A 13,434-nucleotide genomic window follows, 5' to 3' on the forward strand; every position below is an offset into this window, starting at 1 on the left:
CAGTTTCAATCACTTGGTCCATTTGTTTTAGAGAGTAAGAGACCTCTGTGGATAATTTGGCTCCTGGTAAAAACCCTCTGAACAATGAACACTGAAGGAATCCTAATCAGAAGTTATAGTTTGGCACAAGGGAGTAGTTTCAACTGGTTGCAATCTGTAATCCTCACTGTTAGATGCCACTGAATACTATAATTTGCAATACACTGCTTCTTTAAGCTTGATTTATGGTGAAGCGCTCAGCACTTTTGATGAGTGTTTCTTGACAAAAACGTGACGCTCAACGCTTTCTTTTAATGTCACACAAATGGAGAATTTTGTTAAAGCAGCTGTGCGGAACTTTTTACCATTAATAAAACTGCCCTTAGTTCGTATCACCCCCCCTTGAAGATCCGCATATTTATTTGAACCCAACAGCGACAAAAAAGCCTTTTTCTATATGGCTATTTAGCGTAGCCTCACTCGGGTCGGACACACAGCGGAAGTCAGCAAACCAGAATACGGCACCCGAGGCGGAAGTGATTCTGCTCGCCCGCAGCGGCCGCAGCGATTAAACCACAGAAGAAGGAGCAGGAGCAGTGTTCTTCGAGTAAGCAGTACGCAACGGGCATTGCTGAACACATAACACCTAACAATTTTACCAGAGATGTATCTATGAGGACTTGGTTGTACTTTTGATGTCACGGCGGATAACGAAGGAGCATCATGTAAAATTATCTGTGACTGTGACCATGAACACAAATATACAGCAGGCAGTTGTCCTCAGTTTATAAGAAATTCAGAGCTACACCAGAACATTTATGAACAGGTCTTACTTTACTACTAATTTGTGTGTAACGTTAGCATGTTAGCATGTTTCCACTAATTACTTGGACTGACCTAACGTTAGTAGCGTTAGCTTTGCAAGCAAAGGCTGCAGGTAACAGCTTTGCTGTGTTAGGATTATGTTGTCTTCACTGTCTATCTTCACATAAAAGAATACTCAGACGATTTGGGAGATATGCCCTTTCTCTATCATTTTCATACTGAGACAACATGATCGATATCTTTTTTGTGTCTGTACGTCCAGTGGCTGGGTCTCAGCGGTTAGCATTGCGCTTATAGGGGGTCAGTACGTCCTGCGCTGTGATCCGCGGAGGGATACACTGGTGAACAGGCACAGACGTAGCTTGTAAACAAAACTCAGCAGTTTATTTAGCCTAGCAATATCTCCAGATTTTAGTAGCTGCAATGGACGACTTTGAACGCGATTTTCTTGTAGCGGACACAGATCCAGAGCCATACCTGTTTGAGCCGGAGTACACAGATGAGGAACTCCATGTGTTGCATGCTGAGCAGGCGAGAAGAGAGGCTGAATACTCCGCTCCCTCGGTGCTACCATCGTTGGGGAGATATATCATCAGGAGGAAAACCGCCGCAGAGAGTGCATCACAAGGAATGAAAACTTTGCAGCAATCACTAATCCTGGCGTGACTGAAACTTTTTTTCATGTTCCTAAGATGAACTGGAAAAAACGCCCCAGGCCTGCAGGAGCTGATGGACAGCTTTCAGTCGGGTGAGTAATATCGTCCGTGTCGTCTCTTTGTTTGCTTTTACCGAGTGACCTAGCATACCTGTCCCAGAGCAGCTGTTGCTCACCGGTGTATCCCTCCGCGCAAGATGTACTGACCCCCTACAAGTGCCATGCTAACCGCTGTCTCAATATGAAAATGATAGAGAAAGGGCAAATCGTCAGAGTATTCTTTTCACATAATAATGCGGACTCAGCAGATGACTTGTTAACTGTTTATTCCTCCTTACACCGAACGTACACGGCTGCTTCTCATTGTTTCCAGTAGCACAACAACGGTTACTACTTTACCCAGAATAACTTGAGGCTCACACTACTACCATAGCTTTAGTAGCTCAAAATACACAACAGATTACATTAGATCAGAACAGAAACACGACAGGAGAATTTACTGAGTAATTTTGCTGTTTCCACTAATTACTTGGACTGACCTGACGTTAGTTAATCCTCTCGCTCTCCAAAACAAATGCATGCGGTAATTGCCGGCTGCAGTCGGAATTTCACGACACCAGGCTGTGGGTGTCATACCGCTCCGACCAAAGGGGCGCTATAATCAATGAAAACGAAAAGTTCCGCACAGCTGCTTAAATGTTGAGGACAATGCCATATTTTGTTGAGCACTGCGATTGTGAGTTGGGGTTACTAACGTCACCAGGGAGATAGTAGTTTTCAATCTGCACTGACTCCAACCTGCATTCAGCATCTCTATCCACAGGAGCAGCAGCCTCTATGGAGTTGAGAGGACAGTGGGTGGCTAAACTGCCGTTGCCAGTTTGACTGACAGCAGACATATACTGGACCACAGCAGTTTTCTTGTCAGTTCCATGGGAAGAAATCAATAGAAATCAATTTATTTCCTTGCCCACGTAGTAAGTGAGGGTAATCTACAGCTCATAGACAGACTGGGAGCTGATCAATCAACGTAGATATGATTAATAAATTACAAAACACATACAGTAGGTTATATGTGTGATTTCAATAGCTGCCTGAGCAAATTACTCTTCATAAAATGTGACAGACAAAGACTCGGATCGTAAAAAATCCCAAGGTGTATCTGGTTATCATGGAGACTGTTGAATGACACTTAACAGAAGTGTCGAGCACCCAACCATGAATCAGGCTTTATGTCTGGTTCACACCACACAACATTTTTGTCTGTTCTAACAGATCAGGTGATTGTGGAGTCATAAAATCGTTCCGTGACTTGGCCGACACACATGACAGACTACACGATGGTCCACACCAATCATCCCTGGTCGTCTTTCACGACATGTGTGATGTCATTGGATTATTCTTGTCCTATTTTTATTATTATTACTATTATTTCAGTCACTGTGCCTGGTCATGCTACCAGCCGAAATGTTGTTGGAGTAACATAAAAAGTGCCACCAGATGGCAGGAGCTACATTTGAAGTTCCGCATGCAAACTACGACAGTCACTGAATCCTCCACAACTAGTTCCTGTGAATGTTTCACAATAAAAGCCTTTTTACAAAATGAAGGGATTCTCTCAACTGAAATTATAAGGGGCTTTTAATTTTAAATGGGTACAGGAAGTGTTGAGTTTGAAATGACGGCGCAATGCATTAACTTTGCTGTGTGTTCCTATTGGTTGAAGTGACAGCCATAGTACTATTCGGACGGGATTAGTTTTACATAGGGATGTGGACTATTGTCAGTTTACCTCCGTAATTCTACCAGAGATAGGAGTGGTAACTCGGTTTGCGCCCTGGCGTCACCTCCCTGTCGGCATGTGCGTGCTATGTTGCTTCCTGTATGTGTTCCGTTTATATGAAATATTGCCCATGATCAGGATTGTGTGTACACAAAGATTAGCAATATGGATTTATATTAGGCCTGCCTAACACAACCAGAAGTCTCGTGGCTCTGAAAAGTGCTTTCTTCTCAACCTTTTTGATTGGTCTCCCACGTAGGGCTATGTGATCATTAGCAGAATGTCCACTATCACGACTGCCAACAACACCGAATGCTTCTTCAAGCGCCTCCATCATTGGAAAAATGCGGAAAACTACTTGTAAACGCGGAAAAATGGTTGTAAACAAGACGTGACAAAATATTTACAGAGAATCGCATTCTCACAGCATTATTATTACCCGAGGTATTTTCCGTTTTACAGAAGGTAAAAGTCACCGTAATTTTTACTGACATTATCTGTAATGATTACAGACACGGCGCGTTGGGACGGGACTAAAATCCCTGGTAATAATTACTTTACCCCAGGTCTCCATGTTAAAGTACTCCCGTCCGAATAGGGCTTAGGAGAAATCGCGAACGACAATAAGAAACCAAACATTCTAGACTTGCTTTCATGAGGTACCCTAGATGTGGTGTCGGTTGTCGTCTACGATGACACACTACAGGAGATCAACTCATTGACGTTCAAGATCCGAGCTGACACCGCACAGTGTTGCGTCAGGTTATAATCAAGCTGATATCGTGTAGTGTCTACCCGTCATTAGTCTTATCTAAATATCACAAAAGATAATATGTGAATGCTGACTAATGTTACGTAAAGCCCAACCCACTGAGGTTAAATTTTCATTCAGTTCATTTCCAGATGTATAATTCTTTTATGTCATTTATTAGCTAGACAACACATATTTGTTCAGATGTGATATATATATATATATAATTAACAACATCAAAGTCACATATTTTCACAGTGCTGGACATTAAAGCAGTACTCTAAAGATAAAGATTTCATTGTTGTCAGTTTTTCAATGTCAGCAGGTCAGATAATTTACCCCCAACAGCACCACCTGCACTGACTCTATGTGCAACTTCAGTTCTTACAGTACCAAATAGTTCCTACTTGCTGTGACTTATCCCCGACTCTCCTCTCTTTTCCTCTTCCTGTCCTTTCTCAAATGCCACCCCCTCCATCATTATTCAAAGCTTGTCATGGGCAGCTTAGCCATGCAGCCAGAGTGACAACTTGCTTAAGCCTCCAGAAAATAACAGAGTGATACTTGGAACACTCAAACAACTAATACCTCTCAGCCCGTCAAGTCCAAATAAAGTCAAGAGTCACCTGGGACAAAAGAATTTGATGCCTCCGAAAAAAAGAAACCTTGGCTAAAAAAAGAAATCACTCTCCACATTTTTCCATGAATACAAAACAAAGAGGAAAGACAGGATGCCAAGGATGGATTGATTTTTTTTTCCTTTTTAAAAGGGCTACTCTGACTGACAATGGTCCGGAATATGAGACACGGGGGATGCTGCTGTTGCCATGGCAACCTTCCCAGAGTTGAAACTATGGTCTGTTTGGCTGCTTGGATGGTAGCTTTCATCCAGGAGGTAAATTAAGTACAGCTGTTTGAAACATTTAAGTGCTTTATCAGTACAATGTCAAAGTCGTAATAATGCTGCCTCTTTTTTTAATCTCTCCAGCTCTTACAATCACCCAACCGTTTCCTGAGCTGATTTCACCACCTCTCTAGAAGCCATGTGGATCTTACTTATCAGTGTTTGGTGTCCAGTCTTGTGTTTGTGCATGTGTGTGTGTGTCTGCTTGATGTCTTGTACCTCCCATGTGGCTCGGCGTAATTAGGAATTTTGGTGGGAGGTGGAAGATATATTGCCCCGCAGAGACAGAGAGGACATGAGCCAGTAACTTACTGGAACACTTCACCTGTTCACAAAACACACAGGAGCTATCTTTAGATCACAAGCACATGCTCACATTCAAACATCCCTGAAATAGGCATGAAAGTGTTTTCTTTCACCCTGTGGAAAAATATTAGGATGTTGTATGTATATTTCTGATTTGTCCATCAGCAATAATGTAAATGTTTCACTCAGGCCTCAGTCTTCATCAGTTTTCTACATAAAGAGTAAAAATAGAATAGAGATGATGATTTCAAGACATATTTGTGTTTTTACGCACTTCTATGACATCATTAGAGTGAGAAAAACTACACCTTCAAAGACTCGGGCTACTCATACAGTAGAAATAATTTCAGCAATTCCAAATGTTGAGTATGTTTTCTTGGCCTTTTCATAATGAGTGCAGCAGATTTAAAGGGTGCAACAACAATATACCTGCCTCATTAGTGGTAGAAAGTAAGTACACTTACTCAAGTATTGGACATAAAGCCCATTAAATGAGATTGGCATTAACTCCATTCAAGCCAATACTCAAACTCCTGGCAGGGCAGTAAACACTCATTTCTCTCATTAAGAAATAAAGTAGAAAAACAAACAGAAAATGAAGAGTAAAGCTGCTGCTCAAAGCTTGTTTGCACTTTTGCTAAAAGAGTCACTTCTGTCCCAGCACAATGACCTTAAGTTCATTGTGCTGGGGCTAATCTTATTTATGGTAAAGATAGGTATTTGTTTTCCATGTAAGTTCCATATAGGCTCTATGTGTCTATATTAAAAGCGTCCTCCTTATAAAATTGACATTAAATTTTGTTGTAATGATATGGAAATGTATGTTGATTTTATTTGCTAGATGTAGGGGTAAGCTGTAGATCACAGTTTAGACATTATAAGGTTTGTGCCTTTTCTGGGAGGAAAATTTAATAACTGGACCTCTTTGAATTTCAAATGACTCCCTTGTTACAAATGAACTGCCCAGCTCTTTACGGAGTACTTAAAATGAGCTGTGGCACAATCATAAAGACAATCTAAAATCTGGGGGGCATTGTAAGTAAGGCACATGGCTAAAAAAAAGTCACTTCTAAGGAACTTGTACCAAAGTGAGAGTTATACTTCTGTGTCAAATCAAGGCCATACCTACAGCATAAGTTCTGCGTCGACGTAGAGCCTACGTCATACCAAATGCTGTAGCCTGACATGCACAGCCCCAGAAATGTAACTACATGTCGCAGTGATGCAGACCTCTTGTCTATTTTTGTAAGCTGAAACCATTTCCCTCAGTGGAAACAAAGCTTTTATCTACTTTTACTGAAACAATAAATTGTGAAGACAATAAAGCCTCCGCAGAATATCATTTTAAGTCTTGCATGTAACTTACACTGGCTTCAAACGAGTAGAGGAAATCTCTGCTAGTTGCTAGGCTACTCTATACAATGTAAAATGCCATAGGCTTGTGCTAATAACGTTAGCATGTTATATTTGTTTGGAAAACATGTTTAGTATAAGACAGTTGTTTTGTCAGTGAACCTTGTGAGTTGTAATGGAGCAAAATTTTGTAACGTTACCTTTGTTAAATGTTGCTGTTGTCCCTGTTGCTTCATATGAGTAGAGGAAAAGTCCGCTAGCCCTTAAGCTAATTTATGCAATGTAAAATGCCATAGGCTTGTGCTAATAACATTAGCATGTTGTATTTGTGGGGAAAATGTGTCCAGATAAAGACAAGTGTTTGTCTGTGAATGCTGCGAGTTATAGTGAAGCTGATTTGTGTACTTGTGTTTGAAATCTTCACTATCAAGCCATGTTTAATGTGTGTTTAATGTGTGTTTTGAATCAACTAAACTTTACAGCACTTCACAGAGACCCCTGCAGTGACACAGACACACCACCGCATGAGTATAAATGCTCTGTTTAGAGCGATGCACAAGTATAAATCTGCCATAAGTTGCATACTTTAGGTGAAAATATAGCTGGCTAGCTAATGCTAGCTATGTTATTTTTCATGTGTATGTTAATCTGTGATGTTATGATCAGGAAAAGAGAGAGTAGAGAGGAAGAGATAGAGCAAAGAATTATAATAATACCTAGATAGTGCATGCCAAGATGGAACATTTTCATTCCAATGGAGGTGCTTGCCGAGCACTGATGCCAAAAAAAAGTTTTCTAGCTTCCGGGTTTACCTCTGCAATATGCAGGGGAAACAGCCAGTATGGCTCAACACAACATGTTGTTACACTTGAACTGGAGTGAACAAATGAGATAATCTGCCAATCAAGTGAACTTTAGAGGTGCTGGTAGGCAGCTTTTTTTAAACCTTTGGACAGAGCCAGACAACGTTTTTCACCTGTTTTCAGTCTTTATGCTAAGCAAAGCTAACGGGCTACTGGCTGTAAAAAGTGAGTGTTTTTCCCTAAACCTTTTCTTGTAAACGGTATTTTGTAAACTACTTGCACTTAAAGAATGTGGACACTTTTTCTCAGCACTGTCTCACTACTTATGTAACTGATAATATGTAATTTCACCTGTCTTTTGGTCTCCAGTTTTCAAGCCTAATCTGCCATCTGACAATCACTATATATAGCTCTTCTAACTATAACTATACCTTTGTGTATGTGCAGCTATATTAGTGAATAATGCTAATTTCTCCTCTCGACGTAATTGGTGTAATTGTTCTCTTGAAGGTAACTGTGCTATTATTACAGCATGGAGGGGAGGACTGGTGGGAGAGAGGTGTGGAGTGGAAACAGGATGCAAAGAGAAGACAAGAGGGGAGCTATTTGTGTGGGATAGCTGCACAAGAGGTTGCTCTTCTGTGTGTCATTTTGCTCTAACAGCTGAATTGTACTGAATAATACCTGCTAGAAAATGTGGGAAATGACCATGTTTCTACATTTCTGCAGAGGACAAGTGACATTGTTCTCAACCTTTTTAACCAGGCAGGTTGACTAAGAATACATTCTGATTTTCAGCAGTGGCCTGAAGCAACATGACATGCATACATTAAATGCAAATGTGTGCTTTTTATGCACCTACAAACGCAGGAAGCTCTTGCGCCTGGCTCAACTTAAACACAGCTATTGGAAGAAAATTGTCTTGTCTCTGCTGATTCTTGGGATTTTCTTCTCGAACTTTTGACACAAGGACTACATGGTTTCATATCTTTTCTATAAAATCTGCATAAATGACAACACCTAAAGAAGATGAGATAAATTTTAACATGTGGCATCCTCAGACAGTCTTTGGGGCCGTACCCACCACGCAAAATGTTGTTGAAAAGACATCGAAAAGAAAATTTTGCTGGCATTTTTTGGTTGAAAAGTGAAAGGTGAAAAACATCTTTTTCAGACCACTTGAAATGCTATCTTTAAACCACAATGGGATGTTTTGAGTGGATGTTCAAACAATGGTCATTCAACTTCTCAGTGTTTGCTAGGGTGCTGCAAATGTGATCTCATTTTCATGGCTATGTTAGGGCTATGTGGTCCAAAACAGAAGTCCATCTTGGGCTTAATTTGGACCCCATGAGATGGACTACACACAGTTTAAAGGAGCAGTATGCAATTCTGGAGAAAGATAGTTGATTATTAACTCTCATTCCTAGGTTGGTGACAAGGGACAACCCTTGCAGAGGCCAACACCCACCAAGAACGTATTTGACTTGTCTGAACTCAAGGCGCAGCTGTGAGGAGGAAGGGGTCTGGTTTGGGGACCTCGGAATTGCATCCCTGCTTTTTGCAGCTGTTATGATTCTGTTGGCTTCATTACAACGTGACCTCCAGCATGCTCTGGGGCGGTTTGCAGCCAAGTGTGAAGTAGCTGGGATGACAGTCAGCACCAGAGTCAGTGCCTCAAGTAAGGGTATTGAAGTATCTCGTGGACTTGTTCACGAGTGACGATAGAATGGAGCATGAGATGGATCAGCGATTTGGTGCGGCTTCTGCAGTGATGCAGGCGCTGCTGGACTGTCGTGGTGAAGAGGGAGCTGATCTGGAAGGCAAGGCTTTTGATTTACTGGTCCATCTACACTTCAACCCTCACCTATGGTCATGAGCTTTGGTTAGTGACTGAAAGAACAAGATTGTGGATTCAAGCAGCCGAAATGAGTTTTGTAAGTGGGGTGGCTGGGCTCAGCCTTACAGATAGGGTCAGGAGCTTGGACATCTGGAGGAAGCTTCAAGTACAGCTGCTGCTCATTCGCTTCGAAAGGAGTCAGTTGAGGTGTTTCAGTCATCTGATCAGGATGCCTCCTGTTGGAGGTGTGCTGTGCAGGTCCCACTGGTAGGACGCCCCGGGGGCAGACCCAGAACACGCTGGAGGGATTACATATCTTATCTGGCCTGCGAACCCTTTGGGGTACCCCAGGAGGAGTTGGAAAACGTCACTGGAGAGAGGGACGTCTGGGCTTTGTTTGGACTGCTGCCACCACAACCCAGACCCGGACAAGAGGATGAAAATGAATGGATTCCCAGGTCATCAAATACCATCGCTTTTGGTGATGTGGTCGGACTACCCACCAAAAGGGTCGGTATTTGACAACCTGAAAATGAGAGTCAACAATCAGCTATCTTTCTCCTGAACTGCATACTGCTCCTTTAATTTTCAACTACTGTTTTAGGGCCGATTAAAGGCCATATTAGGTCGGTGAGATTCAGCCCAAAATCCAACGTCTGTAAAAGGAAAACACTAAAAGGGCATTTGGCACTTTGGGGCAGTCGGGACCAGAACTGGTATGATAGACAGGGTCATTAGCAGCAGAGTCCATACAGAGAGGGCACTGTAGGTATAAAGGGCAAAGCAGAGCCTATAGTTGACATAGGGAGGAAGGAGACAGGAGAGCCCACAGAAGCTGGGGAAACTGGCCTTTAAGCCTGTAGCTGTCAAGCTGGCACCAATCAGCTTCCTGCAATCACCTCTACGCTCATTCATTCAATCAGTCACTAGCAGCCAAGACAAAAAGGACAAGGACATTCCCAATAACTGTCACTGATTGAGAAAGTACCAAAAAGTCAGTTTGGTCAAACAACATAGCCAAAATTTTACCCAGAATTAGTCCCCGAACACCAGCATTGTCATTCAGTCATTCATTTCCCATAACTGCTTATCTTGTTATGAGATGTGTTTTTGTAGTTTAGGCCTCATTTCATGGACTAGACTACTTTTAATGTATGGTCACACGAAGCCAGGGATTGTTGTGGTACTACAGACTGAATAATTAAATCCATGGCCAACACGCAATCTACTTATAAGTATAGCAAACTGGCATATCAGTGCATCCCTAATTATCACATGCACTTAGTTGAAACTTGGCCATACTGTGTTTTTTTTTTTTTACTAGGGACGGGAGACAAGATTGATACAGCATAGTGCTGCGATATTTTGCGTGGCGATATTATACCAATGCACGGACGCCAAGTATCGAACTTTTATCATTAATTTTTGCAAATACACTTCTTAATACAACTTTTGGTACTAGAATAATGAAATGAATTGCTTTTTCAGTCCACTAGATGGTGCTGATGTTATTTTTCCTGGTGAGGTCACCAGAGGTCACCAGGAGTCAGCGGCATTTGGCCGGAAGTTCATCAAAACAATGATGGAGACACCAGAGAAAGAAAAGAGAAACATGCCGTCAGCGTTATAATCAAACCCCTGTACTTATTTGGGATTTTTTTTAACAAGAAAGGAAAGGAGGACTTGGTTATCACATGTACGATTTGCAAGCAGTGTCAAATGAAAAAAGAATACTCTGGGAATACTATGAACATGAGGGCTAACCTAGCTGCTGATGGCCAAGCTAACGCTAAACCCGCTCCACTGAAATATCAACCAACACCGGACATACTTAGCTTGACAAAACTACAATCCACCTCTGAGAGAGCTAAGACAATAACATAGTCCATCACCTACTTCATGTGCAAAGATCTGCGTCCCCACAGCGTTGTTGAAAACGAAGGCTTTTGTTACATGCTAAAAACACTCTGTCAGTATGTGACTCTATCCCAACGCTTTTCACTGTTACTGTTGTACAGTCGTCGATAATTGCCTTCTTTAAGGTGCTGAACGTTCCACATGTATTTCGACCTATACTAACTTGTTTCTCAATTCATGTTGGTTTCCCAGCTGTACAGTGATGCAGCACACATCCTGTAACACCTCATCTCCGCAGCCCACAGCCCTCTGCAGTAACTGTTAGAGTCAGGTTCACTGAGCCATCTCCAGCAGAGACTGTGATTCACTGGACCATCTGATGGTTTGCCACTCTTAATCTATTCTTTTTCCTGAAGTGGCTGCTGCAGTGTCGTCTCTTCTAATCCTCTTTATGGTTAGACAAGCTTTTTGAATACTTCATGACAATCCAGTTTTGCTTATCACAGATTCTGAAACCAGCTGAATGGGTCTTGAGTCACAACATTGCATTATGTCACTATTACGTTTTATTCACTGTCCATTAACACCACGTAGACAGTTTCAGAAGTGAAGCTGACAAACAAGCAGACATTCACATAATGCTATGTCCATCCCAACAAACTGGAAATTCAATTAGCGCAAAGGACATCAAGTGTTAAGGAAAAAGACAAAGGATAAAGTCACAGGGTCAAAAGGGAGACACAAGGAGAGGCCAGAAGCAGAGGATTTAGTTGAAGCTGAAGCTTAAATGAATGTAATTATGTGTTGGTAATGGGTCTGCTCTGGCCTCACTTCCAGACTAATTCAGTTTGGAGAATGAGAAGAGGACCGGAGTGTGAAAGCAACAAAGGTGAGAGTGGTATGTGTGTGGAACGTGGAGCATGTTTGAGAGACTTTTTCGTGTGTGTGTGTGTGTGTGTGTGTGTGTGTTAAAGAGAGTGAGAAAGTGAGGGTGAGTGAGTGCAAACTGTGTCTGAGAAGGATTTGTATGAGAGGTGGGTGACTGAGCCGGCCTGGAAAGGATAAAAGGATAAATGTGTGTGTGTGTGTGTGTGTGTGTGTGTGTGTGTGTGAAAGAGAGAGGGGAGAAGGAGAAATAATGAGAGACAAAGGTTACATTAGAGTGAAATGAAAAGATAAGAGAACGAGTGGAAATGGAGAGAAAAGACAGAAGGTGGTAGAGTGCGAGATAATGGACCGATACTAGACTCAAATTTTGAGTTTCCTTTATGTTTTTCTTGCAGGCAGAGATACCCAATCAAGCTCCCAGCAGACGGCATCTGCTTATATCTCTCACTTCACTGATGTTAATAGACTCCAATTATAATTAACCTGAATGACCTGAGTAAGAGGTTTCTGACAAGTTGGGTACAAGGTGAGCGCAGACACACAAACAAGTTACAGGTATGCATGCTAATTAGACATATTTATGAGAAACAGAAGCAAATACATGCATACACTAGAAGGGCTGGATATTGCTCAAAAATTAACAATTTCTGTACCTTAACTTTGATACCAGTTATAATTTTTTTTATAAAATACAATTTATAAAAATAATACAAACATAATACTAAATTCTTTAATAAAAATAAAACTTCTAAAATAAAATAAATTTTTTTTCAAACATCCAACATTTTTTAATTAATTTAATTGTATTTTATATATGGATTTTCATTGTTATTATTGTTATTATCATCATTATTAATCTATTATTATTATTTATTAATAGTATTTATTTTTTACTAAATGTATGCATGTATATTTATATATGTAGGTGTACATTTATGAATATATTTCTTTTTAAAAAACGATAAAAAGAAGTTTAAAAAAACATTTAAATAAATAAAAATACATTACATATTACGGTAAAAATATTTAGTTTTATATTTCAGCTCCTTTGCACCTTTTACAGACAAAAAGCTGTTTCATAACATGAAAAATATAAACCTATTTACCACAACTTGGTTGAACTGGAGTTGTTTCTTTCAAATCTTTTAGTTTTATGTTTCAGCACCTCTGCATTTTTCCACTCAAAGCAGTTTAACAACATAAATAATAAACCCATTTACCACAATTTGAAGTTGTCTGTAATATCAACAAAATAACAATGTATAAATGCCAGAATTGAACAGGGAACCTTCAGATACCAGACGACTGCTCTACGTCCTGAGACACTGTTGTCTTATAAAAAAAAACAAAAAAAACCCTGATTACAAAAGAAAAAGGGAAACGATGGAATGAATCAGTGCAGAACAGACAGTTGCAAGTCAGAGTCAAATGCTCACAGCTGCATCCTTAAGACCTTTACACCTAGCGGGATTTTTACTTGTGCATCAGCT

At 40.8% G+C, this 13,434-nt stretch overlaps 1 protein-coding gene across 1 annotated transcript in view; it reads left to right on the forward strand.

Moving 5' to 3' along the window:
• The window catches only part of LOC117246400 (uncharacterized), a 176,697-nt gene that overhangs the window by 32,145 nt on the left and 131,118 nt on the right, over positions 1-13,434 (forward strand). The gene's annotated exons all lie outside the window — the stretch shown is intronic.

This window comes from Epinephelus lanceolatus, chromosome 22 (assembly GCF_041903045.1).
Source record: "Epinephelus lanceolatus isolate andai-2023 chromosome 22, ASM4190304v1, whole genome shotgun sequence".
Classification (NCBI taxonomy): domain Eukaryota; kingdom Metazoa; phylum Chordata; class Actinopteri; order Perciformes; family Serranidae; genus Epinephelus; species Epinephelus lanceolatus.